Source organism: Dreissena polymorpha, chromosome 11, assembly GCF_020536995.1.
Source record: "Dreissena polymorpha isolate Duluth1 chromosome 11, UMN_Dpol_1.0, whole genome shotgun sequence".
Taxonomy (NCBI): Eukaryota; Metazoa; Mollusca; class Bivalvia; order Myida; family Dreissenidae; genus Dreissena; species Dreissena polymorpha.
This window is the reverse complement of record NC_068365.1, coordinates 70,335,422-70,360,754: the sequence shown is the minus strand read 5'-3', so window position 1 is coordinate 70,360,754 and position 25,333 is coordinate 70,335,422.

The window sequence follows — 25,333 nt, the reverse complement described above, 5'->3', positions numbered from 1 at the left end:
CGAAAATCATTTTACTATTTCGGGTCACCGTGACCTTTGACCTTGTGACCTCAAAATCAATAGGGGTCATCTGCGAGTCATGATCAATCTACCTGTGAAGTTTCATGTACCTAGGCATATGCGTTCTTGAGTTATCATCCGAAAACCATTTTACTATTTCGGGTCACCGTGACCTTGACCTTTGACCTAGTGACCTCAAAATCAATAGGGGTCATCTGCGAGTCATGATCAATCTACCCATGAAGTTTCATGATCCTAGGCGTATGCATTCTTAAATTATCATCCGGAAACCATTTTACTATTTCGGGTCACCGTCACCTTGACCTTTGACCTAGTGACCGCAAAATCAATAGGGGTCATTTGCAAGTCATGATCAATCTACCCATGAAGTTTCATGATCCTAGGCGTATGCGTTCTTGAGTTATCATTCAAAAACCATTTTACTATTTCGGGTCACCGTGACCTTGACGTTTGACCTAGTGACCTCAAAATCAATAGGGGTCATCTGCGAGTCATGATCAATGTACCTATGACGTTTCATGATCCTAGGCCCAAGCGTTCTTGAGTTATCGTCTGACAACCGCCTGGTGGACGGACAGACCGACCGACCGACAGACCGACATGAGCAAAGCAATATACCCCCTCTTCTTCGAAAGGGGCATAACAATGGTATCGAGATCAATTTAAATGAAGGCAGGGCATAGTTACCAATACCATTGTAATAAATGAACAAGTACGTAGATCAATTTAATGAACAGAATGTATCAACGACATGGAAGGTTATTGTTTTTAACGTCAAAGCGTAATATAATTTTGCATAATTTAGTATCAATTAATAATCTAGCTCTACAAAATGATTTTAAAATGTTAGAAACAAGAAAAGTGGCATTTATTTCTCCTCCTTTTGTATGAATATTAACATATGTACTCTAAATGTAAAAGGGCTAAATAACAAAGACAAACACACTTAAATTTTCAAATGGTTAGACGAAAAAAAGTCTTTTACAGGAAAATCACATCACACGTACCTGCGCACAAACATTGAAAAGTGCATGGGACACTCCGACAGAGATATTTATCTTTGCGGACAACATACAAATAAACAAGGCATCACTTTACTGATCAAAAGTAATACAGGAATAACAATGGATAACTTGAAAGAAATAATAATTGTAAGACAAACAAGAATAGATATAACAAGCAAACTTGTTGAATTGATATCCCCCGCCAATATGCTGCTGGACACAAAAGTGTTATATTTGACACTCACAACAGCATTTTTTCATGATAAAAAGGGCCATAACTCCATTATTAACAGATAATGTACAATGCCATTTGTTGTGAATTATTATCTTATCAATATATATACTCATTCAAAGTTTCAATGAAATCAGCCAAAGTACTTCCAAGATATAGCTGCTGACACGCAAACAAATGCATTTTTTCAAGATACAAAGGGCCATAACTCCGTTATTAACAGATGGTGTACAATGCCATTTGGTGTGCATCATCCTCTTATCCATATATATACTCATACCAAGTTTCAATGAAAACCGCCAAAGCACTTCCAAGATATGGCTCCGGACACAAAAGTACCTATAGTAAAAAGCATTTTTTCAAGATACAAAGGGCAATAACTCTGTTTTTAACAGATAGATGGTATACAATGCCATTTGGCGTGCATCATCCTCTTATGCATATGTATACTCATACCAAGTTTCAATTAAATCCGCCAAAGCACTTCCAAGATATGGCTCCGGACACAAAAGTGCTTATAGTAAAAAGCATTTTTTCAAGATACAAAGGGCCATAACTCTGTTTTTAACAGATAGATGGTATACAATGCCATTTGGGGTGCATCATCCTCTTATGCATATATATATACTCATACAAAGTTTCAATGAAATCCGCCGAAGCACTTCCAAGATATGGCTCCGGACACAAAAGTGCTTATAGTAAAAAGCATTTTTTCAAGATACAAAGGGCCATAACTCTGTTTTTAAACAGATGGTGTACGATTCCATTTGGCGTGCATCATCCTGTTATGCATATGTATATACACACAGTCGTCGAAATTCGCACTAGTCCGACAGCAAAAAACTAGTTTTTTTTAATTCGGGCTTGTAGGAAATCCAATATTACAAGCCCGACGTGCTTGTACAATTCATTTAACAAAACAAGTTCGAATTTCATTTTCAATATTTGTAAACAAAGTTTTGAGCCGCTTAAATCAACAGCTGCTTATGTTTTAACACACTGCGCGCACGTGCCGGGCAATCAGCCGATAATTGGATTACTGCGCATAAAGCGCATGGTTTTGTGGTTTCCAGATTATTATTATGTAAAATAAATCTTTTGCGTTTCGTTCGGGACACAGAGAGTAATGGCCGAACAGTTGTCATTCAAGTATGTCGTTGAGGAATGCGAATCTGAGGTAAGTGGGATTGAAGCATTTGTCAACTGGCTTTTTGTAGAATAACCTGGCACTAAATTGCTTATATACTTTCTGGTGGTTCAGGTTTGCTCTCTCTTCCACATGGATATATGGGATACATTTCTGCTAATTTTTTACCTAAACTTAATGTATATATTTATAATTGTGATTAAATTGAAATCCGTGTGTGAAATTAATTTCTTCTTATTTCAGGATCCGAAAGAGGCAGGCTCAGATGAAGAGGAAGCTGACTTGGATGAGGGTGAAATTAATAAGAGAGTTGTAGTGTGTTCTAAAGATTGAATAAATGAATGCTTCTTTGGATGTTTTATGTTATGTTTATCTGCATTTTTAACAGAAATGTTTGGGCTAGTAAAATCTGACTCGGGCTAGTTCAAATTCCCATATTACTAGCCCCACTTGCTTGTAGATTTACATCTAAATTTCAATGACTGTACACATACCAAGTTTCAATGAAATCCGCCAGAGCACTTCCAAGATATGGCTCCGGACACAAAAGTGCCTATAGTAAAAAGCATTTTTTCAAGATACAAAGGGCCATAACTCTATTTTTAACAGATGGTGTACAATGCCATTTGGTGTGCATCATCCTCTTATGCATATATATACTCATACCAAGTTTCAATGAAATCCGCCAAAGCACTTCCAAGATATGACTCCGGACACAAAAGTGCCGGACGGACAGCTGGACGGACGGACAACGCCAGACAATATCCCTCCGCCTCTGGCGGGGGATAATAATACACAAAACACAATTAACATTAATAAACGTTTACGGCCTGAATATAGATGAATCCAAATTTTATGAAACATTACATTCCAATAAAATAAATAACAAAGATAAAAACATTTTAGTTGGAGGTGATTTCAATTTTGTTCTTAACGCATAATTAGAGATAAAAATAATGGTATTCTTATACTCACTCCAAAAATAGGAACATTTTGAATAACACAGTTGAAAACTACAATTTGATGGCATAATACTTCGTGCACGGGCACAGCATGTTGAACACAATGAAAACAATACAAAATACTTTGCAAACAATGAAAAACTTACAAACGAACAAAAAACTATACAGAAACTTGTAGTTGATGGCAAAGAGATTGTTTTATAATAATAAGCTAAAAATGGGGGTCACCAGTGAAAACGAAAAGTTCCGGCTTTACAATCAAGGCTACCCCCCTTTTCCAGAAACGCCATACTGAATTTGAGATTTTTATATGTGAGCATTAAGATGAGCTAAATGTTCAAAAATTATTATAAAAAGATAAAAAAAACAAACAAGGGCTGTTTGTAAAACATGCATGCCCCCCATATGGGCTGTCCGTTGTAGTGGCAGCCATTGTGTGAATACAATTTTTGTCACTGTGACCTTGACCTTTGACCTAGTGACCTGAAAATCAATAGGGGTCATCTGCGGGCAGGGTTTTTTTTAGAAAAAGGGGAAGACGCTGGACGCTGGATAAAAGGGGAAATCGAGCGCGAAAGAGACATATTTGGGGAAAAAATAAAAACTGTTCATTTCAATGTCTATAACTCGCCTACAGACTTCAGGGTGTTTTTTTTAGAAAAAGAGGCATGTCTCTGACCTTTTTGTTCTTAAACACATGAACAAGTATGATATTAAAGTCAAAGTCCTGAATATAGTTGCAGGGGTAGATCTGATAATGGGAAATGTTTTCAACTGGGGCCGGGGAACGATGTCAATATTGTGTTTTCAATTTCATGATGAATGGGTTGACGATCTAGATCAGCTACAGTATTGGAAGGGAAAGGTGCGGCAGCTGCTGATTGTCTACTTTCACTTTCACAATAATCTGACAGTATTTATCGATGTTGATTACATGTACCTCCGAATCCTGCTGGGTTTCAACGGTTTTTGATGATTCATTCTTAAAAAATGTGTCAACGCAATAAATATTTTCCAAGTCCGAACGTTTTATTTTGTTCGTGTATAAACGCCAATTGTGAGACTTTTTTCTGTTTTAACGTTTATATCTTGGCTTTCACATAACCCGGATGAAAATTCGACTGGTTTCCGGTAATTAATTGACGAAACACCCTTCTCGCGCAAGAACGGAATCCAGTAAAATAGTCACATGATTAATACGATTAGTTGCCCGGTTTCCATGACGTAATTTAAGAGCTATATATAGAATCACTGGGATTCCCAGATTTGAGTGTTCGTCGGGAGTGAGAGAGAGAGATCGTTGTACATGGTACAAATTGGATAAGTGTTGACTTCCCAAAAGAAAAAAAAAACATTTCTTTAAGGGTAAAATATTATATTTTGATGAAAAATTATATTTTTGGAGGGGAAATGGTATTTTAGGGGGAAAATTCTGGTAGGGGAAGACGCCGAATATCGGCGTCACTTTCTTAGTAAAAAAAGACCTGGCGGGTCACGATCAATGTACCTATGAAGTGTCATGATCCTAGGCAAAAGCATTCTTGAGTTATCATCTGAAAATCATTTTACTATTTCGGGTCACCGTGACCTTGACCTTTGACCTTGTGACCTTCAAAAGGGGTAATCTGCAAGTCGTGATCAATCTAATCTACATATGAAGTTTCATGATCCTAGGCGTATGCATTCTTGAGTTATCATCCGAAAACCATTTTACTATTTCGGATCACCGTGACCTTGACCTTTGACCTAGTGACCTCAAAATCAATAGGGGTCATCTGCGAGTCATGATCAATCTACCCATGAAGTTTCATGATCCTAGGCGTATGCGTTCTTGAGTTATCATCCGGAAACCATTTTACTATTTCGGGTAACCGTGACCTTGACCTAGTGACCTCAAAATCAATAGGGGTCATCTGCAAGTCATGATCAATCTACCCATGAAGTTTCAAAATCCTAGGTGTATGCGTTCTTGAGTTATCATTCAAAAACCATTTTACTATTTCTGGTCACCGTGACCTTTGACCTAGTGACCTCAAAATCAATAGGGGTCATCTGCGAGTCATGATCAATGTACCTATGAAGTTTCATGATCCTAGGCCCAAGCGTTCTTGAGTTATCTTCTGACAAACACCTGGTGGACGGACCGACCGACAGACTGACCGACAGACCGACATGAGCAAAGCAATATACCCCCTCTTCTTCGAAGGGGGGCATAAAAAAGAGGAAAAGCCTATAATAAACCCATAAACATATAAACATACATACATCTCATATATCATGTGTCAGATGGAACCTACTCAGTGCAGTAAGATATGCTAACCTTGTTTGAAATTGCATGTGAAATGCGTTCTTCTATGAATAAGACTTGAAAATGTTACAGGGAAATAAGAACATTAATAATTAAGTAACAAGGCACATATAATCATTCAATCAAACACGTTTAAAGGAAAATAGATTTATCAATGTATCAATGACTAGTGATACTAGTGATATTAAACATTAAACTTATTATGACAAACAAAACAAATACACGATTGCCATGGTAGTTCTTTGAAGAACTTTGACAGGTTCGAATTATAAGTGTCTCCAAAAGACGCTTGGCATTGGTGACCCTGGGCTGACCGTCAAAGTTATTCATTATAAAAAATGTTCTTGAGACCATCGCGTTCAAAGATCATTTTAAGATGAATGGTCGAGTCCAGAGCCAGCTATAATATTTATGTTGTGGCAGCATTGAACACATGACTGTAAACAAGAACACTCAGTGACTGCAAGTTCCTAGTTTTTTTACGGGTTGAATTTGAGTCCATAATCTGTCTGGTTTCATTTTCCTCCTGCACAGGTAATCAGCATACAATGTATCACTGAAATGTTGAAGTTGATATTTGACTAGTACATGTAGTTATATTCAGACAGGTTCATAAGATCATCAATTACCGTAATTACTCTATGTTTTCGGACACTTAAAAATAATTATAAAAACCTAGATACGAAAATTATTCTCAAAATACAGGTATCCAAAAACTTAGAGTCAAAAATTGAAGTGTCCGAAAATAACGTCCATTGTATCAACGACTAGCGGTGATAGCACGGGCTTGTAAAATATCATTTAGAATAAATTACAGTTATGTTTGAATTGCATTTTAAATAATTTTAAATGCTTAAATTATTTGACAGAAAGTTACTACTAGGTTGTACTTTGGCCAACGAGTTCACAGAAAAGCATGTGATGTACCGATACTAGCTATAATGAACCTGTAATTAACGCAATAAAAAAGCAAACTATGAATTCTTTGTTTGTTCGTTTCCGAAAGTTGTTGTCTTACACCTTCTATTAATCGTAAAACTTGCAATAGGGTGCATCACACTTTGAAGCGTTTATTATTTGTTACAGCTATTTTACTGAGAATCGGTAATACCATTGCGCTAGATAATTGAACTTGTTAATTGTCACTACCCCTGATAATTGACATAACGCTTATGCTATCGGGCGAAACCAATGTTTAATACCGGTTTACAGGGTTATTTACCCAATAATGCAAATGTAATGGTCCGTTGCCCTCAGGCATGCACCTGCCACGTTTTATGATGTTAATCCGGTTGTAAAACCCCATAATCGAAGTGTCATTATATATCAAAAACAGGACCAACATTTGGTAAAACAGCGCTGTAAAATATACCGTCCGAAAACTTAGAGATATTAATTACAAAAACTCGAGTGTCCGAAAATTAAGAGTCACGAAAAATAATTATTTTTGCTAAAAAAAGGGGTGTCCGAAAACTGAGAGCAGAGCACCAGATAAGGGTCGTATTTTCGTAATTACGAAATATTTTCAAGTCCGTTACGTATTTATTTAAAATTAAGTTACGAATATTATTTTTACATCGGATCGTATCGATTTTTATTGAGTTCTTTTTGCGTATTAAAGATCTTTGCGGTGCTTATATAGAATGGATATCAGGTTTGTATAACAAAGCGCATTTTTTCCAATAAAAGCGGCGTATACAGTCTATCTGGCAAAAAAATGGCGGCGCCCAGAGAACGTCCTAAAAAAATGCAAAGCGTCCAAAAACACGCTTTTAACATATTGTACGCAAAGTAAGCCAAGTTAAATGTTAAGAAAGACATTATAGAAAAGATCTTATACGATGTTGTTTGTTCAGTTGCCGACACAGTCAGAAAAGCTAAACAAAAACGCGACAAGACGGGTCCAAACTTAAACACAAAAAAAACATTGAACGAGTGGCAGGGACAAGTCCCGTGGCTAATCGTTGAAAAGATTGAAGGGGATATCCGTTTTAATTGTGAAATATGTAAAAAGTCATCTAAGGCATACAATCTAAGCACAGTTTGGGCATATGAAGGTATTTGAAAAATAACATTGTATAATACTGAAAAGACACTGTTGAACTCGCATAAATAAAGTTGCTAGTATGTTTATTTTGATTTTTTTTTGCATGAAAATAACCATTATTATTTATTTTTAGGTCTTTTAGAAAAAATAAGAATTATTTTCCAAAACTTAGTAGTAACATTAAGAATAAAATTTCAGAGTTAAGAATTCTTTTTGAATATCTGGTAGTAATTTAAGAATTTCACAAAACCTTATCTGGAGCTCTGCTTACAGTGTCTGAAAACATAGAGTAATTACGGTAGTTTCAGTCAACAAAATTATGCACAATTGCAAATTGTGTATGAATAATTTTAACCATTTGTATTTATTAAAATAGAAATATTTGGTCTTTTCTTATTAATTTGGCTTCAATTAGCCTTCTCAAAGTTGTTTCTATAAATTGACAACATTTTCTTCAAGTTCTTTAACAAAATAATTATATACAGATGTCAAATACACAAGCACTTGTATAGGAGTAAGAACTGATATTAGTGTTTCATGAGAAGTGTGAAATGATCCATTATGATATGAGTCATCGTTTTTATTTATTCGGACATTCACGACATAGCATGTCATTACTCAGTATTTTATATGAATTGATAAACCCCTTTTAACTGGATTAATAAGTAAGTGTAAACACCACTTATCCAGTAGGGATAATACATGTATTTGGTATTTACAATTGGATGAAGAATGTATATATATAGATGATCACACAAAAAGTATATCATTTTCAGAATAGTAATTTTTGTATTTGGGACAAAATATACTTTTTTGTTGTTTGTTTGAGGAAAACATCAATACTCGGTCATAAAATTCAAATATGCTGTCCTTGATTTCCATGCATTTACAACACAACTTTTTCGGCTAGATTGAACTTTACCGGTATCCAGTTGTTTACCACTATCAACAAAGCGGGGGTTTGGGGGCGGTAGCCCCCGATACTAAGGAAATATATAGGATAAATAGGATTATAAGGTGTTGCGTTAGTTGTTATATGTTAGGTGTTAAGGGTTAGGGTACGCTGTTTGATGTTAAGTGTTGCGTACCGGTAAAGTTCAATCATCCCACTTTTTCCTTACATGGCACGTTTTCTTTTTCAAAATGAAAGCAAATATGAGCCTGATTATGTGGTAAAAATCACTGACAGGGTGCACTTTTCCTACAAAATTTACTTTACTCCAATTATGAATAATGAAACTGTTATACTTGAAAAAAAATCTATGTACCTTCCTGTTCCGAGCTTTGTGTTGATAGCAAAACAATGCATTCCTTTCTTGAAAAGTTGAAGACTCTTCATTACGTGATGGGTTTTGCCGTACGATAACCCGTTCACATGGCTACAGTCATCACACAAGCATAAATCCACTTTATCCCCTTTTACTTCTCACCAACAATATAAAATGTTGTAAGTGAGACGGGTTCTAAACGTTATTCTTCACAGTGGTCAAAATTTTCAACCGTTTCACATCGTATTTCTAGGAATCGTTTTTTTTCATAAATATCAACACTGCCATGCATTAGTTGACGTTTATCATTAACTCCAGTCACATTAATATGAATAATAATAACACTTTTATTAATCGTTCTCTTTCAATATAGCAAATTGCTTTTTCTTTAAACGACCAATCTGGTACAATGTCGGCCATATTTGTTGTCTTTGTATTTAGCGGATCCTACATTTAGTATTTCTAGCGTATTTATAGAATATACGTAGTTTTCTGCACATTCCCGGATAACGTTTGGATTGACGGATATGTACGAAGGAAGGAGCACGAAGTTCATTAGAGTGCTAGATCTAATACCTTTAAAAAATGTATCAGAACAAATTCTTCTTACTGTCTCCGTAGACACTCGTATATTTTCGGCATAGACCGTCAAGTGAGGAACTTATTCTCGCATGAATATGCAAACAATAATAAAAACTATGCCGTACCCAATGCTTAGGAATTTTACTTCAATAACATTTTTACGCGTTTTATGACACTGTCATGTTATATAGTGATGTTCTGTATTCACAATGCGGGTTATTGAGAACTTCTTTGCAGGGACCTATTTGTTTGTATAGGTCCCTCTTCTTTGATAGCGCACGAATGACCGCCAAGTGGTAAATCGGACTTTTCCAAATTCATTCATTCGTGGTTGTTTTGGCAGCCAGCCAAGTCAGCTCATCTAAAAAAATCGTGTTGATTTCTATGGCCTAGGGGCTTCGCCCCAGGCCAAAAAAGGAACTAAATCGGAAGTTTTGTAAGAGCGCGTTAAACAAGCGAGAGTTGCATCCCGTTTCAGGACTACAGATGGAGCTGGGTCCGATAAACATACCACGTGACCGATGTAGTTATGGCGATCAACGCATCCACTTCCGGTATAACATGGCCTTCCCAATAAACAAATAAACCGTGTGTTTTTTACATGAACATAACGAATTATATCACGACCCGCCTTAACAAAAAAACAAATGTGTGTTATTTTGAAACAAACCGTGAGCAGATTCTAATGTGGAAGTAGTTCCGGAAATTTCAAGAAATACTTCAGGTTCTTTTTCAAATCACTTGTGTTGTTTTTGCTACAAACCTATTTTTAAAAAGCTTAGATAAGTAAATATATTATTGTCTCCTTCAACTTCTATGACCCATTAACACACTGGGGGCTGACGAGGTCAAAGCGTAGTCCGTTTCGCTACGACGTCGGGTATATGTTTTACTACGAAAACAGTGTTTGAATACACATGACATCGAGAACAGGTAAGTCGAAAATTGTGTTTAAAACAGCTAAGATTATGCTTCTCTAATAAAACTCTAAATTTAAGCACAATGACATTTCATGGGTCTGTTACATCAAATTATAATCCAAGATGTGTCTGGTTTATGCGGTTAAACATGAAATATACCGCTGTTTTTTCAAACCGAAGTCAAGTTTCACTTTAAAAACTGCAATTAAGGTTTACAACTGTGTTTTAATGACACAGGTTTACAATTTCCATATTGATTTATGTATCGGTAAGTCACTGATGTGTTTAGAAATGTGTTGGGTGACCCAGTTATCAGAAATAAAGGCTAAATATTATTATTGGGCATGATCATGTCTCTGACAGATTACGTATATGCCTCACTACGACAACGCTTTAGCGTGTATGCGTTTCTCACAGACGACGTATAGGTTATCTCTCAAAGGCAAAATAAAGAAACGTTTTTTTTTAATACAGAGTCATGGAGTGGCTGGATGTTTCCTTTGAGGAAGAGTTAGTAACAACGGCACAACATAAACCGAAGCGCACAGTCGACATGGTAATGCACATTATTATGATACAATTAAATTCACGACTTGGCAAAAGGGAGCGATTAAAATCAAAAATCAATATATAAGATGACAGTTGAGAGTCGAGAACCTAATGTCGTCGGTCTCAGTAAAAATGACGCATCTTCACCTTGTAACAATCCCTTATACTTTCATTTTGATAGAGACCGATGATAGGTTCTCAACATACGGTACTCCTTACCAAATAACATTCGAACTCGGTATCCCCAACTCGCTTATCTCGAAACTCTGCTTATGTCAAAGTAAATCCCATGTCCCAACTTCGATCATCATTTATCTCATACGGATTTTGATTTTTACATTGTATTTATCAAAGCGATTTTCTTGAAAATCGGTTAACGTCAACTAATTTTGAGATGAATTTCATGTTCGTGTACATGATTTTACCTGTAAAATCCACACCTGTAACAGCCGTAAGGTGTGGAAAGTAGGACCCCAATGGCACAAATCCGCAATAGCCTAACCAATATATTGTTGTAAAGGTGTGGGAGTAGGTTTCTGTCACAGGTTATTGTTTAATGCGTACATGACGGCCGGTAAATTTACCTCGTGTTACAATGCGGTTGAGGCCCAGTCTCATTATGATGCCGGCAGAGCCCCAGAGCGTGATCAGGCATCTACCGGGATGAACCGGGGCCCAACCGGGATGAACCGGTGCTCCACCGGGATGAACCGTGGACGACCGGGGACAACCGGGGCTCCACCGGGCGTGTATTAACATGTTTAATACCTCCGGGATGAACTGGGAGTCACCGGGTAGGACCGGCAACGACCGGCGTGGCACCGGGAACAACCGGGACTGCACCGGGAACAACCGGGACGGCACCTTGGCTCCACCGGGGCCCAAACACACCCCGACAGAGCTACGGCAACGCCCCGGTGAATGCCGGCAGAGTCCCTTTATAGCTACGTTAAATAAGTAAACCGGTGCTCTGACGGTGCCGTCCCGGTTGTTCCTTGTGCAAACCCGGTTGTTTCCAGTGCCAAGCCGGTCATTACCGGTCCTTTCCGGTAACTCCTGGTTCATCCCTGAGGTATTAAACATTTGAATACTTTCCCGGTGGAGCCCCGGTTTCCCCGGTTAAACCGGAGCCTTGCCGCAGCTCTGCCGGGGTCTGATGCCGGTATAGCCCCGGTGAGTGCCGGCGTAGTGACGGTACACCGGGGCTCTGCCGGGACTCTGCCGGCTTTCACCGCGTTTAACCTTTTCATTTGGATGTTCATGCGCACAGTTAAGCACGGCATCTTTTGCATTGGGCAATGGCAGTCTGCAGTAACTGCAAACTGCATGTGATATGTCCTGAAATGGATACAGAAACTTCGTTGAGCAACCTATACATAGTATTTGTACTTCGTTGCGCAACCAATACATACTCTGTGCGAAACCTATACATAAAGCGACTTGTAATTTCCTTCGAAACAAAGCATTGACTAATAAAAATACATGTTCGTCATCTGTTTTGTACTTAAAAATGTTTAATATACTCTGAATCAAAGTAGCATGTAGTTTTATTTTAAGTTACCGTAATTGGCTACTTTAATAGAATAACCACCTTATGCATTGCTTCAAATCAAAATATTTCGATTTTAGCTCAAAATAAACTTAAAGATTGCAACTACGCGCATTTGTTATTAGTTTGTTATTGAAAATAAGTACCTACCATTACTGGATGTTCCGTTCCCTAATCCATAAACACCCGAAAAGATGAAACTCGCCTGATTAAGTAGTGTATTTACACAATGTTTTCGTAGTAAAACATATACCCGACGTCGTAGCGAAACGGACTACGCTTTGACGTCAGCCCCCAGTGGAACAATCTTACTTCCAACTAAAGTCGAATCCACTATCATGTTGCTTGAATCGCTTCGTTGGTGGGTGGGGACTCCGTATTACGGAGATTGAGTTCTTTAATATCGGCGTATTTCTCGCTCAATATATGGCAGAACGCAATCTTACGGAGAAATCCGGAGAAAGACGATATATAACGATTGCCAAAATCACGGAATAAACAACGTTTGCATAAAAAATCCAACTATGGTAATTTCACTTAAGTAATAATGGCTGATAGGTTTGTGATGTCGAGAGGATCTTCAAGAAGTCAGCGTTGTTTGTACCAACAGATTAGTGGAATTTAAGCTTGCTTATTCATTCAAGGGTTCAAGTGTGAAATTCCTGCTTATAAAGTTTACAGGTGTCGAGTTTGTGTTTGCGAGCTATATGAGCTATAGTAATGGGAAAACCGGGCTTAATTAAAGTGCGTAAAGTGTCGTCCCAGATTAGCCTGTGAAGACCGAACAGATTGTTCAGGGACGACACTTTCAGCCTAAGCTGGATTTCAGTCGAGAAGAGACAAAATTTAAACGATAAATTCCATTAAAGCGGAAAGTGTCGTCCCTTGTGCAGACTACGAGGCTAGTCTGGAACGACATACTTTACGATCATATATAAATACAAACATTTTGGCTAATACAATTATGCACCATACCATAATAGTTTATATGAGCCTCGTTCTGATAAAGCTGGGTTTAGTGCAAGTGCGTAAAACGTCATCCCGTATTAGCCTGTGCAGTTTGTACATGCTTATCAGGGACGACGCTTTCCGCCTAAACTGGATGTTTGCATAGGAGAGACCTTTTTCTAACAAAACTTCCATAAAAGTAGAAACTGTCGTCCCTTATTAGCATATGTGGACTGAACATGCTTATCTGGGACGACAACTTACGCAGATGCACTGATCTCAGTTTTCCCCAGAACGAGGCTCCGCTTTATTATTGCCATCTATGTGTTCTGTATAGCTGAGCAAGAGGAACACAACTGAAACTTGCGTACCACTTGTTTGTCTGATCGGACGGCATGCGACTTTGAAGGCGGGAACAGCGGGTACCGTGTCGAAGTGTCTACCCCTGCTAGCTACTAGCTGGTCGCTGAAGTATTTACGTCCGTAAGCGATCGTGTTGTTGAAGACGTTCGACAACGCGCAACATTCTTATGTATGACTTCTTATTCTCAATTTCTTATTAATGTTAATCATATTGCTTAGCCCGAGGTGTTCTATTTTGATGTAAACGTTTGGTTCATGTCGTACCTGATGAAATGTAAGCGGCTGCATGGATAGAAACATGTGGATGCAGTTTAATCTGAAACGATTTAGTGCACAGTGTTTATCTAGACATCCGGCTTTACGACGTAAGTAACAACCTCCGTGCAGAGATTTGACTGGAACCAACATAGCTGGATCAAATCTCTGCCTTCATATCCAACCACGTGATGAGCCGAGTGGTAAGATAATTTATTCGTCGTCATTTCTATTTCATTTTTATATCACGAACCTAAAAGTATACACCCTTTCAAAATATTAAACAAAATGATACTAATTTCGTGTACTTTGGAAGCTCAGTTTGTAGAGCACTTGATTAAAATTACGAGGATTGCAAGTTCGACTGCCGGACCTGCAGAATAAATTGTGTTGGTATTGGTCACATAATCGTTTCTATGGAAACTAACATTCTAGCTCTGACTGGGACGATCCTCTTTACACATGCATTAAACCCAATTTTTCCAGAGCGAGACACTGAAACTCCCTTTACCCTCACAAAGCTCAGACAACAAACCTTGCCCCATCTGCAACCAGTCCCGTATTACACATTGGGCACAATAGGCAACTGTCAGTTGGCCCCGCGACCCATAGAGGCCCCCAAAAACGTGAAAACAAGAATTATAAATAATTGCAATAATTGTGTTTGCAAATTCTTAATCTTATAATTATATCATGATGTATATGTATTTCTGTATTTTGTGTTATGCGGTCCGGTTGTTTATGGAGATATATCGGTGAATTAAATCTGACATTTCAATCCAAATTAACATTGAAAGTTATCGTTTATAGGTCCTCATGATGTTAAGACGTCATTATTTTAGTAAAAAAACACAAAAGTTAGTTTTGGCAAAATATAAAAATTAATGTTTTGGATTTGGTCAAAATTCGATTTTATTTTACTCGTGGTCATATACAAAAACTATATTGTCTATGATCACTCGTCAATTATACTCAATATTTCATCAAATCATCAAACCAAACCAATACTGCAGTATCCTCTACACAACTTTATTTTAGATCTATCTTTATTACCATAATTGATGTCTTCCCAGCCTAGGCACTGGTAGGTTTATTTAAATGGAACTTTTCAAAGATGTTGGCATGTAAGTTTGTCATTAAATGCTTTATATTGATAAATTTAAACATTGGATCTTAAACGATCCAGTAAAACAAATCAAGAATAAAATATAAAAAAAAAGAAACAAAAGTAACCATTAACAGGACTCCAACCACTGACCCCTGGAGTTCTGGAGTAAAAGTCTACCACTTAGACCACTCGGTCATCCGTTCTCATACAATGCATGAGTTATTTTATATATAAACAATCCTCGTATTTTCACATAATAAAAATACCATATGTACTATCTTGACAACAGCTTTATTTTATGGCAACATCAATGAAGTAAAGGTTATTTATTCAACACTTTCAAAAGACTATGGTGTACATGTAAGTGTTTATGTACCTTGAACGCTCCTGCTGTATACTTGAAATACTTCTGTGACAAAATGTTGGCAGAATTGATTTTTAGAAAATTGAGGTGTCCAGAACAAAATAAGATAGATTTGTACGAAAGAAACATCTATGAAAACAAAGACTTATTCTGATATATCTATACAGATTGGAAATAATTCGTATTATTTAAGTGCATTTCAATGACAACACATATGCCCTTCACACAATTTTTAATGTCTTCTTAACGATTATAACAAACCAGTCGGACTAATCTAACATTTACTTTGATCTTTACATCCACTTACTCTGAAAAAAGAACGGTGTACAGAGTGTGTACTTTGTCTCACGTAGAACCTTTCGCGCTCGATTGCGCGGTCGATCTGCGCAGTGAAATACCATATCCGGGTACTTCGTCTATTTACGAGAATGATAATGAATATTTGTTGATGTTTTCTCATTTCCTTTTTTTCTGGAATGTTTTGTTAACGCAAAATAAAATAACAATATTTTAAAATATGTTTATAAATACCAAATATAATGTCTTCAAAAAATGTCTCAGACAAAAATTATTCTTACTGTCTCCGTAAACACTCGTATCTTTTTGGCCTAGACCGTAAAGTGAGGAACCTATTCTCGCATGAATATGTAAACATTAAAAGCTACGTCTTGGTCAATGCTTAGCAATTTTGCTTGAATAATATTTGTTTACACTTTTTATGACACTGTCATGTTATATAGTGATTCTATGTATTTACAAGACGGGTTATTAAGATCTGCGAAGAGCTACTTTTATTGCGTTTTAATTAAGTGGTTAATCGAACTTTTGGGAATTTAGTTTTTGGCAGCCAGTCAATTCGGATAGGCTCAGAAATTCGTATCATTGCTACGCCCCAGGCCAAAAAATATATGCACAATTAAAAAGTGTAGTATCCATTTCTTTTAAACACACACTCCAAGAATAAAGAACATACTCATTTAAAAACGTTTATGTTTTGCAGTTCGCTGCGAGACGGCAGTTCCCATCATGCCGACGGCATGGCCAGAGCTTTCTCTGGTTCCATTTCCGGCGGTGGCAGTGGGCCGGATACAGCTGCTCTCGACGAAGCGATACGCATAGTCGAGAACATCCTGGCTAGTGGCGACACCAATACCAATCTCGTGGAAACTCTCGAGAAGTTGATCAACATCTGAGACGTCGTGAAGATGAGACAGCAGCGCAACGGAAGTCCGGCGAACCGGAACGCGGAAGTAAATCCCGAACGTGGCGGCGTGGAAAGTGAGCGGTTGCTAGCAAAAGGCAAAGAATCAGAAGCGAGTCTTGCTGACCGCGACTTCCATAACAAGAACGGAGTACGGATCGAACAAGTCGCTTTGCTGCATCAGGCTTTCCGGTACAGAAAATATCCTACTGAGCGACCGTTACGGGTACTGCGTGCCGAGCTACGCCTCCTACACGTGCGATGAGATGCAGAAGATGTACACCCTCTGGCAGCGTTAAGAAGCCACCGCACCGGAAATGACACAATCCGTACGTGGGGAGGCTTGTTTTTTCCCCGCAAAGTCGTTTGCCAAGACTTTAAACGTTGTTCTTCACGTGCGTGAGCTTGCGAGGATTCCACGACGAATAGTGTATCTGATTTTTATAAGATTACATTAACCTTAGTTACTCGCCTTATGTGCATTCCATTAAGAAACGATACTTGTTTCATATATGCATTGTTTCGTAGCTCTATTTAGGCAAAAAAGCATCATTTTTCCCTATTCAAGTTTTTACACTTGTGCATAATGCTAGCAGTTATTATGTTTTTTGTTTTAATTAGTTTTAAGTAATTCCCGTTAATATTTATTTGATTAGATATAAGTTGAATACATTGTTTTACTTTCCCATCAATACATGTTTACACGCTGGCCTTAAATTACGAGTATTCTGTAGATATTCTAAAATACATTCTACATTTGAATTTAGTTTGCGAATGATTTCTTTCTTGGTTGGCAAGGTCCGCTGGCAGATTTAAGCCTCGTTCTGGGAAAAATGGGCTTAATGAAAGTGCGTTAAGTGTCATCCCAGATAAGCCTGTGTAGTTCGCACAGGCTAAACATGGAGGGTGTATTTCCGCTTGTATAGTATTTTCCGTTCAAAGAAAGTCTCTTCTTAGAGAAAACCCAGTTAAGGCGACAAGTGTCGTCGCTCATTAGCCTGTGCAGTCCGCAAAATCTGGGAAGACACTTAACGCACTTGCAGAAAGCCCAGTTTTCCTCCCAAAAGAGGCTCATCTGATCAGATTAAGTTCGTAAAATGTTAATATTTCCGTAAAGATTTTGTTTTGAGTAAATTTCAAAACACTCACTCGACGATATAAGCGTCTTCTCATTCTAGAAAATGCAGACAAAACATTCTTACATTTAAATTTCTATGTTTTAAATACACATACCATACAAAAATTACAGAGTCGTATTTCATGTCGTTTTGGGTCATTTTAAATGTACATCTTATGCACATAAATATTGGTTTATTCCCAAGTATGTCATCCTTGTAAATATTTCATATTTCGTACCATTTGTTTCACTTTTAAGTCATGTACTTTTAGTGTGCATCTAGTCAATAAATTACTAGTACGAAAACATGTCTTTACGATTATTATACAAAATGTTGTTTCTGTAAATTAATTGAGCCTCGCTCTGAAAAAAAACGAGCTTAATTCCTGTGCGTTAAATGTCGTACCATATCATCCTGTATAGTCGGTATATGCTAATCAGGGACGACACTGTCAGCTCTTATGGTTTAAATGTCGTACCAGATTATCCTGTGCAGTCGGCATATGCTAATCAGGGACGACACTGTCGGCCCTAATGAAATTTGTTTTATTAAAAGAACGCCTCTTCTTCACAAAATTCTAGTTTAGGCGGAAAGTGTCATCCCTGATTAGCCATTCTAGGGGGGTGCACATGATAATCAGGCACGACACTAAACGCACATATGTTTAACTATATTTTCACAGAGCGAGGCTCATGATTTAATGAATCTATTTTTCAAAGAGTAGTCAACACAAGAAAGCTTCCATACCTGTTTGCCAATATGAATCTGACGATTTATATAGACTAATTTAATACAATTAAGCAACGCTTTGGGAAAACGGGGTTTAATGCATGTGCGTAAAGTATCGAACCATATTAGGCTGTATAGTCCAGTATTTAATGCATTATCGGGAAGTGTCTTCACTGATTAAAATGTGCGGACTTCACAGGCTAATATGGGACGACACTTCACGCACATGCATTAAGCTCCGTTTTCCCAGAGCGCGGCTTAATGCTCATTAATAGGCAGTGGGTCCCGAATTCCGTCAGTGGGAAAGTAATGTTTCGTTGCATATGTTGTATTAGTTGACACGCTAAAACCATATCTGAAAACAAACAACATTTTAACACATATTCATATTTATGACTATTGCACGTTAAATTGAATTTGGCGTATCTTTAACTCTCTGTTTGTTTTCACTCGTTAAATGAAGAGTGTGTAAGGCGTGAAAGTTAATGTTTGTGCCATTTGACCAATATGAAACCGAATATGAAACGAGCATCTTACGCCAACAAATACACGACGGTCGGCACATATGGAAATCTAGCAAAATGCATCCCGATTCTTAAATATAATTAAATCATGTTAAGTACATCATATAGAGTCCTTATATAGCATTTACAAATTCGCTCGCAACTCGTGCAAGTGTAGTGTTAGCTTGTTCCATGTTGACCTTAATAACTGTGCTTTGTTAAAAATGAACAGTTGTTTATCGAAGAAATGTCAGTGACGTCTATAAAAACTAATGCCAGTTAAATATAAATTGGATTTATTATATGCTTTTATACGGTTTATGAGAACACGTCAGTGATAAACAACTGTTAATTCAATGTTTCAAACAGAGAAAATATAATTATGAAGAATTTCAATAATTTTTAACCGGTACCTACGTCATGACGTTATTTTTCGCGTACATTTCTCCCGTTAAACCATGTAATAAGCTTAACAAACGATGAAAAAACATACGCTAAAACTAACTTTGTTGTTGTCATTTGATTATTTATTTCTTCAGCAAATGATCAGTCACAATATATTAATTCCAATATTATGTAAATTCATACTAAACCTGTAACTTAATTAACAAATAATGTTAACATTTACGCGCAGATGATCCCCCATAACCATAACTTAATTAATTCAATCAATCATGTTTTCACCCAAGACAGCGAAACTTGTGTATTAATTTCTCTGATCATTCGTGAACATAAATCGACTATCTAACACAGCAACAAATTGTCTACTATATGGAAGGACTTTATAAACAAGTTTCAAAAATGTATCCGTGACGCTATGGATATGGTGTCCGCCTAGCGACCAGGAGGTAACGGGATCGATCCCCTCCGTGACGCTATGGATATGATGTCCGCCCTGCGACCAGAAGGTAACTGGTTCGATCCCCTCCGTGACGATATGGATATGGTGTCCGCCTAGCGACCAGGAGGTAACGAGTTGAATCCCCTCCGTTGGAGCGTTCTTGAGATCTTTCAAAAGACAACAAGTAGTGGTTCTACCCAGAAACAGACTTGAGAGCGTTTTAATAATATGACGACACTTTACGTACATGTGTTAGGCCCAGTTTTCCCATAACGAGGCTGAAATTTATCGCACGATTTTTAATGAGACGAGCATGTGATATTTGAAACACAACCCTCATCCGAGTAATCCAACCCATGAAACACGTTGCTTATATGTTACTTTTTATGAGCATTTCAACTTGGCTTATCGGAGCAATATCTATGAAAGACGCATTTTAACGAAGTGCATGCTAATCTTGACTTTTACACGGCGATATGCGGGGATTCACATCCGACCAGGGTGGTTACATTAGGTGAGCGAACTTTTCGAGTGTTTGGAGGAAATTGTGCGTACCTTAGTGTAAATGGTGTGGTGTGTGATTTCTGACGTATTGTTCTGGTATGTTGGTTTGTTTGAATGGCGCCAGTACAACGGCACGCCAATAACGACACATATATCCAAAGGTATGTGTCGACTTTGAATGTAGTCGTGTTATCGCTGTTCTTACCCATCACACCGAAATGCGACCAATGAATACATCGTTCTTTCTGCCATTTTTGCCGCGATGGCGCACCTCATTTATCGTTCTGGCGTATGTGTATGTTAGAAATACAAAAAGACAACAACAAAAAACGACACACATGACATTTCACGTTTTTTCGTGTTAGCGTTATGGCGTTTTGTCGCCATTCGAATCCGCCAAAACGGTATGTCAGAATTCAGCAACCATGCATGCTGTAATTGTAGCGAGTGAAGTGTTTTTGATGTTGTAAAATCTTATCGTTTGTCTTGCTTAATTATGCGCATTTTCTGTATGTGACGCTCTTCCGGTATGCACTTCCGGTATGTGACGCACTTTGCTTCTTACGTAAGCGATGACAATGCTAATTTTCCATTATCGTTATGTTGAATGTTTCCTCGTCATTTTACAGACGATTAAGTTGTAGAAGTAGCCTCAACGAAAATGTTGAGAGCATCAAGTTATATTACTTCAAATTGAATAAAGTTTGTCGTCATAATTTTATATATGGATTGCTATATCATCAATCGTTTTAAACTCCGAATAAATAAGTACCGTATATGGAGTGAATATTAATCCTTAAATAGCGACTTGAATCCCTGTCCAATGAGAATTGCTTACATTATTATAACGTGATAATAATGCGTTTTTTCAAATCAATTAACTGAATTATATTTGTCTTCCAAAGCTTTTGGAATGCAATACACATATTCTTTACTGTACACATGGATTGGATGTACACGTAAAGACTTTTCAAACTTTAATATCGCAGTTGTTTGTTAACAAATTGTACATGTGATCATTTTACTGTGTTCTGAGCAAGATATCGATAAAAGTATTCACCAATGACGGTCGGACGCTTGAGCACGTGGGGTATGTATGGTTTCATAAACATGGACATTGTTTAACGCAATACTATTCTAAATGTATTTGAATGTCGTAATTTAAGGTGGATTCGTACATCAGGATAACATTAAACTGGTTTAAAAAAATGCAAGGATTATATGAATATTCAAGAGCGCAACCGCGAATTTTGTCAAATTGCGGGCTCGCTGCGTACCACTCAGCACGCTCACTCGTTTCAAGTTCTGAGCGACATCTAAATCCACAAGCAAAGTATATATTATGTACAGCTAGTGTATGCTGCTCTGGTGCTGTCAGTCTTTTCAGTATCCGCAGATTTAAGATCACATTGGTAACTTCTCAGATTGATGCAAATCCTACGAGAACACAGTGGAGATATGGATCACGATATCTGATATGCGGAGAATGTGTTTATGTTTTAGTCAATTTATAAGAGCCAATGCTCAGATCCGATCATATAACGAATATATTGGTCGTTTGTTTGTTCAGCAGAAAAGGTTGAAAGTATGGAATGAGTGATGTATTGGACGTCATCATTGATGACGTTCAATCGAACGAATGATAAAGGGGGCTAAGTTTCATTAAGTTGGTGCATATAGTCGCGATTTGGGAGTCTTGAAAACTGGTCGGTTACTTTTGCTGAAATTTGACATGTATATGGACAAGAATGCGATCTACCTGTTGGCGTAGGCGTTTTACCTGTGAAAAATCTAGTTTTTGATTAAATCACGAAAAAGTTTCGCAAGTTTTACATAACCGGAATTACAAAATGCGGTATGTGGATATACCGAAACCCTACCGAAATCCCCGAAATCAAACTTTGATAAAAACAATGTTTCATTAGTGATTTCAGTGTATTTCGCAACAATCTATATTAAAATACGCAGTTTTTCGATAAATAATCAATATTAATGGGGATTTCGTGGGATCTCGGGGATTCCTGGGGATTTTGGTAATTGCGGGAACGTCGGTATTTTTTCACACCCGTCAAAATGGCCGACTTCGACAGAAAGAACGCTTTAAAAGTATTTACAAAATAACATCATCACAAACGATGTAAAGTGAACGCTACTTATCCGTTTTGTAGATAAGTATACGATCAATTGGAAAACACTAACATTTGACATAAAAAAACGCCAGTGGATATGGAAATTTTCAGCATTCGAAATAGCAGACGGCGTCGACCAAAGGCTGCCAATACAGGTTCGAAAAGAACGCGAGAAAGTATTAACAAAATAACATAATTAAAAATGATGTAAAGTGAACGCTAATTCGCTGTTTTGTAGATAAGTATACGATCTATTGAAAACCATAACATTTGACATAAAAACACCAGTGGATATGGAAATCTGCGTAACGAAATAGCAGACATCACACGGCGTCTCATCTGACTGAGTCTACGCTGTTTGCCAAGGCCGATAGTATAATGAATGGAAATGCACAAACTCAGTAACTGGCAAGCATATATGCATAAGTAGGTTGTTTCGTGATTATTTAGAAACGACTACATAATTCTTTTGGTTCAGCCAGTGCAACTTAACAGAAATAAGTATAAAAAGTTTCTACACCTGACAACAATGTGCCAACTTAATACAAGGTAAGTTGTTTACATTATTTAAAATATTGCAAGCTTACAGTATACAACAATAAACAGCTGGTACAATGTAATGTCATCGTTTTAATTTTAATAAGCCCGTGGTTAATTACCCTTTTTAATCTTATGGATCAATGCATCTCTAACACCTTCAATTGACTTGTTCATGAAAAATATACACCCTCAGTGCATGTTATCCCATACATCACTCACTTACTTAGGCTCGATTGATCATTCTCGGCTCAGGTACTACTTACCGGTACATGTACCCCGGGTACTCGTAACTTTACTTACATGTACCCCGGGTACGGTAAATAAACTTAAACATACCCGCAAATAATAGATTGTATCCGAGTTGTATATCTGCCAAAAAATCCGATGTCATTAAACATGCTACCGATTAAAGTAAAACAATATTGTTTACCTTAAACAAACTTCTCTTTTAAAAAATCTGCATCAACATGCTTTTTAGTATGAGTGTTGAGAGGACGCCGTAGGAATAAGCAAGTAATCAAGAATACATCTCTGTTTCTGCTTTTATTTCCTTCATGTATAATGACGATAAGGATTGACGACTAACATTGACGACAATGATCACAAGCATTTACGACTAACACTGACAACAAGCATTGGCAACTAGATGTAAAATTGACGATTCTCTACAATAAATGAAATTATCAATAAAAAAATGAATAATAAGATTATAGTACTACAGATAAGCTTTTTAAAGTATAATATAATAGCATACACTCATTAGAATAAGAGGTTTCATAAATAACAATTTGAAGCATTTTCAATCAATATCGAAATATCTTAAACAATATTTATTACACAGCATGAATTAATTGTTAAAACATAATATAAATACCGAATATGGTGTTCACAATTTAACGGACCTCGCAAACCAAATAATGTTTCTTTAAAAAAATCTATGGCGGTAAAAAGTTAATGTGCAACGTCGCGGAAAATATTATACTTGACGACGTCATACAATGATGCGACTTTTAACAATTTAAGATTTAAAATTAAATCACATTAATGATTTAACAATGAGTTTTGATAATATAAATGCCATTGAACAGAAAATTGACATAAATGTGACCATATATTAATATTTGTACAAAATAGCCGACAACAACGGATTTAGTGTTAAAATTCCCGGGTACATTTTAGTATATTTACCGTACCCAGGGTACGAGCCTTACTAACTGTATTATTATTATATCTCACCGACTACAAGGTACCTTTACCTTGTTGTGTTTATCAACCTGGAATTTATGTAAAATCCGGCTTTCTTTACTTTTATTTTTCATTCATTTGATTAAGCAATTGTTGACGTATCTCATGGAAAATTATTTGAATCTTTGGATTTTAATGGCGACAAGCTGGAAGTGTCAATTTATTTTAAAAACAAATCTAAGATTTTAAGTTTTGTGTGTTTGTCATGCATAATTCAGTGTTTTCCAAAAAAATTTGAGTAGCCAGTTATATGGCCAGCAACAATGCAGTAAAACTAAAGCATTTGTGACATTTTACTTGATATACTTGGGGAAAGTAGTTGGCGTCTAAAGTAAATGTAACCGGTGAAATGGCCCGCTGCCGGTCTTACAGAGAACACTGATAATGGTAAACTAAATAAAAAAAACTCGCTGCGCCTGGATTACGGGTTTGTAAAATTGTTTCTTGGGTCATAATATGGTTAGCATTCAATACAAATGTTATTATAAAGTATTGTGGTTTAAAATTCATTTTGAGAATAGGATGGAAGAACAGAAAATGAAAGGGGATACAGGGATGAAAATTAGTGGTTTCCCGTGAGCCCAGGACAAGTAGTTTTGGCCTGGGCAACTCAATTTCCAAAGTTGATAGTCCGGCCGGGCAACTTGTTTTTTTTAAAGCTTAAAACAATTCAGTGCAATAAAAATTGAATAACAATTGACCACCATGGATCAATACTAGTTAAATAACATTCATTATTTAGGAATAGGAAATAATTAAATTCAGGCTCATAATAAAACATCAAACATTGAGTAGTGCAATGTCAGCAAATTTATTTAATTATCTATTATTTTATTAAAAGAAAGTATAATATACACATGTACATATTTCTGGGCTCATTATTCTTTATCTGGGCA